The following is a 5770-nucleotide window of genomic DNA, read 5'->3' on the forward strand; positions in this document are numbered from 1 at the left end:
GTGACGTTTATAGAGTAACATTAGTCTTTCCGTGTAGTGCCGTGATGTTTATAGAGTAATACAAGTCCTTCCGTGTAGTGTCGTGATGTATATATGGTAATACAAGTCCTTCCGTGTAGTGTCGTGATGTTTATAGAGTAATACAAGTCCTTCCGTGTGGTGTTGTGATGTTTATAGGGTAATACAAGTCCTTCCGTGTAGTGTCGTGATGTATATATGGTAATACAAGTCTTTCCGTGTAGTGCCGTGATGTTTATAGAGTAATAAAAGTCCTTCCGTGTAGTGTCGTGATGTATATATGGTAATACAAGTCCTTCCGTGTAGTGTCGTGATGTTTATAGAGTAATACAAGTCCTTCCGAGTGGTGTCGTGATGTATATAGGGTAATACAAGTCCTTCCGTGTAGTGTCGTGATGTTTATTGGGTAACATTAGTCCTTCCGTGTAGTGTCGTGATGTTTATAGGGTAACATTAGTCCTTCGACACTACACGGATATAAACATCAAGGGTAACATTAGTCCTTCGACACTACACGGTGATGTTTATAGGGTAACATTAGTCTTTACGTGTAGTGCCGTGATGTTTATAGGGTAACATTAGTCTTTACGTGTAGTGTCGTGATGTTTATAGGGCAACATTAGTCCTTCCGTGTAGTGTCATGATGTTTATAGGGTAACATTAGTCTATCCGTGTAGTGTCGTGATGTTTATAGGGCAACATTAGTCCTTCCGTGTAGTGTCGTGATGTTTATAGGGTAACATTTGTCCTTCCGTGTAGTGTCGTGATGTTTATAGGGTAATACAAGTCCTTCCGTGTAGTGTCATGATGTTTATAGGGTAACATTAGTCTTTCCGTGTAGTGTCGTGATGTTTATAGGGTAATACAAGTCCTTCCGCAGAGTTCAGATTTCGATACCCGTTGTGGGCAGATCACAGATATCCCTTTGTGTAGCCTTGTGCTTAATAACAAACAACAACTTCGTTAAAATGTTTTCTAAAGACATTGAGAGAAATATTTGAAAATTGGATCCATACTTTTGCACAGAATTTGTGAAAAACAAACGTAAGCTTAAATGTATTGATGTCTTAATTTTAAATAAAAATATTCATATAAGTATTTCATAAATAACAATAGACCAGATTAATAATACACAAATAACTGAAAAATTAAATTTAAAAAAATGCTAGTTTCGATAGCCCAAGCTTCTAATTCTTAAGAGATAGATGTTTTTTTTTAGAAGGATAGGCTTAGCATGCCGAAACCATTGGTTTTCAGGTTTCATAATTCATTAATAATTTGTGCGTTATTATGCTGATAGATTATTATATTCTTAAGGTATCGTAACGCCTTTGAAAAATTACGTAACCCAAATAGTTTAGTTTGACTTTTTTTTATCAGTAAATTTGGATTACTACAGCCGACTTTAAACAAAAAGTTGCTTATTTTAAACAGTCGAAGAATAAATATGATGAAGAAACAAACTCCATGGCCAGGTGGTTAGGGGGCGCTCGACTCGCAATCTGAGGGTCGCGGGTTCGAATCCCCGTCACACCAAACATGCTCGCCCTTTCAGCCGTGGGGCGTTATAATGTGACGGCCAATCCCACTATTCGTTGGTAAAAGAGTAGCCCAAAAGTTGGCGGTGTGTGATGTTGCCTAGCTGCCTTCCCTCTAGTCTTACACTGCTAAATTAGGGACGGCTAGCGCAGATAGCCCTCGTGTAGCTTTGCGCGAAATTCAAAAACAAACCAAAACCAAACCTTTCTCTCCAATCAACTTTATTAAAATTTCCGATTTGGGCTGTCTTTTTAAGACGACATTTTTGAAGAAGGATGACAAAGAGTTTTAAACGTTATCACATTAACTCGGAACCTTCTCTGTTGTAGTTTTCTCACTTTCGCCTGTTTTAAATGTGTTTTATATATATCTCCCCTCATTTTTCCTCTTTTGAAGTTAGCGGCTTTGTATTATTCACGAACCCCAATATTTAATTTCTCAACATATTATTTATACAAAAAGTAAAGGAGTTAAGGATATTGGAGTAAATAAAATTTCGAATTCCTAAAGACTTATACATTTTTAAAATGAAGTATTGAATTATTATTTTCGTCGTCTTATCATGTTACTGACTAGTGTTGCCTTTGTAGCTAATCTACAGCTATTATTCAAACTGAAATAATTAAAGACAGGTTATAAGTTAAACCAGAAACTGCTTGTGAAAAGCGTACACACCATAACAGTTGTTGTAACAAATGGCTGTGCTTGTTGTATCCCAGCCGGCCTGATGAGCTCTGGATTGAGAGAAACGCGTCGTCAGCAATGGATATTGACATTAAAATGGATGAAGCATTAACATATGTATTGTGAACTATCTTATTTTTCTTTACAAGACACATTGTAGTACCCATAGTGTTGTTATCGTTATATCCTATATACACGGCACTGGTGATAATATTGGTATATCCTATATATGAGACACTGTAATAGTGTTAATATTGGTATATTCTATATACGATACACACTGTAAGTTTCCAACACCATACTAATACTGCTATGTCTTCTTTTCCAGAAAGTCTCACATTTCTGTAGTATTAATATTAGTGTCTATAGTGTTTTCATATCCAGTTAGTGTGTAGAGTGTTATCTTTGTTATATCCTCCGTATATTAATTCTAAGGATCTTCAGTAACACTACAGATTATAAGTGCTTTGTGTAATGGTTTGTTATATAGGCTAATAATTATTCAAATTCAGATGTTTAAGTGCAGACTGGAGACTAGACATCGTTATAAAAATCAGGACCACAAAATCCAGAAAAAGAATGTTTAAAGTTTCGGTTTTTGAGAGAAAAGACAGAAGCCGAAATGTTGGACATTAATAATAAAAAAAAAGTTCTGGATTTGGTAGTCTTGATGCTGCTTACGAGATTATCTCCTCGAAGTCGACGTTTCGATTAACTTTCTTTCATCAGTACTTTAGTTCACTTATCCTAAACAATGGTAGTTACCCGAAACGTCTCTTTCAAAGAAATAAATTAAATTTCCTGACTGTTTCTTAACAAATTCATTTATTTAGTTGTGAATTTATTTTCTTCAGCAAAACGTAAATTTTAGTGAAAAAAAAGAGATGACGTAGAGGCCTAATGTATTGTTTGATTCGCTACTTCTGCTGTAGTGTACTAGTTTCACAGAATTCACGATTCGTCAGTGATGCTTGAAGGAATGAAGCAAATAAATGAATTTAAGTCTCATGTAGTGGATGTGAATTCGGTGAAACTAGTCTGCTGCAGAGGGAGAAGCGAATTAAAGAACAGATTAGGCCTTATGTCATTTTTTATTCATAAAATTCACATTTTGGTGAAGAAGAGAAACAATAAATAATCAGTTATTCCGCTGAATAATAACGGATGATTAATTGTGACGGTATGTCACGTGCTATCCAACATCTAAACTAGTTTAGATTATTAGTGGTGACTATACTTGAAAATCATACAAATTAGGAGTTATGTTATGAATTGTTGTAACTTGATATCAAAGTATTGTTGACGTTAAACAATGTATATCTTTCACGCTCTTCTATAATGCACGTTACCCTAAAAGTCAGTTATGTTTCCAATCTTTATTCAAACCTAGAATAAAGGCGAAAATAAATAAATAAAGATAAGTTAAAGTGTAAGTTTTTTCGTCTTAATTATGGCACTAAGTAATTTTCAGTTTTTATTTTCTGGAAGGAAAGACAACGTAGTATGTCTGGTGGCCAAAAGAAGACCTTGTCCCGGTCAGATTCCAATATGGCGACGTGTGAAAACATGCAGAACGTTGTAAGTTCTAGTTCAGTTATTTATTAAACATACACGAATTAAGATATAAAAATCTATATCCTATGCCTACCTCATCCAAGGACTTGAGGTTATTTATTAGAAAAAAAATTATAAAACTGAAATCCGTTTTTTTTTTTTGCTTTAGCAATGTGTAAAATTGTGTATGCGTATCACACTAAAAAATATGTGTAGTGTGTAATTAGTAAATAAATAGGGCGCGGGTTAACCTTGTCGTAGATCTTTGGATTTCGGAAGCGGCGTGTTGGATTCGAGTACGTGCGATATCACAAAATATTCTCCTCGATTTAATCTGTATGTGCGTTATAAGGGTGGCAGTCAATACCTTAGCGTGAATGGTAGTGTGCCGCTGGATGGCTCCCTTCTCCCTGGTTTGTAGCTCAAAATTAAGGACGGCGGTAGATGGCCCTAGTAGTTAGTAGCTTTGCCATAAATACATATATATATATATATATATATACATACACAATGAAAATTAGGAGCAGCATTAATGTCCCAAATAAATAGTCTAAAGGTTTTAAATACCGCTTAGTGTTCTCATTACAAAGATACTGTTCATATTTACATTATATGGATCTTTGTTGTTTTTTTTGTTGTAAAGAAAGTATCGGGTATGTGTTTAATCATTACACCGTATAGTGTTGATATTTATATTCAGGTTGGCATAATGCCAGAAGTTCTCCAGTGTGTCAGCGGTTAGTTCACAGACTTTGAAGGGTGTTGAATTTCTCGCGGTATAGATAGTCCACTGTTTAGCTTTGCACTGAGTTTTTAATTCTGGTTTTGTTTTATCTAGCATAAAAGACCCCCTTATAATACATAGAGGATGCAATGTACTAATCAAACTCCTCAATTATACCCAAGATTTCTATAATCACCCTAAGGGAGGCCTTATCTCCTTCCCAAAAACAAAACCTTGGTAGACAGGTGTCGTACATGAGTACAAATGCCAAATTTGTTGTCACTAATTTGTGTGTGCGGAGGGTGGGTGGGTATGAACACAGTTTCAAATATGGCGCACCCCCGGGATCCCAATTGGGAGTGGGGAGGCAGGAACACAAGGTCGAACGCTAGATGAATGCTCAGTGACTCTGATAATTTACTGTAAGAGTTAGACTCCCATCATTTCTCGGTGGCCTTCCTGACCCCCCTTTTTTTTTTCCGCCGGTTGCCACAGTTCCTTGTCATTTTACTCAGCGCAAGAAAAAACCGCTACCGAAGTGAGCGTTTTTTGACAGTTATAATATTTATAAAAATTATCAAAAGGAAGATATTCAATTCAGCTTATTCGTCATGGTACAATAAAATTATGCATGTATATAATAACGACATGAAAAAAAAAAGAAAACCAAACAACAACAAATATATACTGAAACACGTTCCTCTCTTTATGGGATTTTTTTTCGTTCATGCTCGCCCCCCCCCCCCCAGTGGCACAGCGGTATGTCTACGGACTTACAACGCTAGAAACCGGGTTTCGATACTCGTGGTGGACAGAGCACAGATAGCCCATTGTGTAGCTTTGTGCTAAATTACAAACAAACATTTGTTGTACGTTCGAGGCAGGGACCATTTCATAAATCAAAGGTTGCGAGTCCATATTTCGACAGATGGTTAGGAAGGAGTTGTAAAGTGGGGGTGCTTGCCCAGACATGTAGATTTTACAATGACAGATTGATAGCATACGGAGCTGCTAAAAGCAGTAACAGTTATTAAAATCAATTATACAGTCTCGATATGTTTCAATATTAGCAACAATCTTAGTTAATTCAAGAAAATATTATATTAATCGTAATAACACCTCAAAACAAAAAAATGTATGTCTGTCTGTCTGTCAATCTAGGGGATCTGGAGGCATGTCCCCCCAGAAAATTAATACAATAAAATAATTTCCGGTTGTTGCTATAGAAGTCAAATATGTAAAAGTTCCGAC

Source organism: Limulus polyphemus, unplaced genomic scaffold (assembly GCF_000517525.1).
Source record: "Limulus polyphemus unplaced genomic scaffold, Limulus_polyphemus-2.1.2 Scaffold9550, whole genome shotgun sequence".
In the NCBI taxonomy this organism is placed as follows: domain Eukaryota; kingdom Metazoa; phylum Arthropoda; class Merostomata; order Xiphosura; family Limulidae; genus Limulus; species Limulus polyphemus.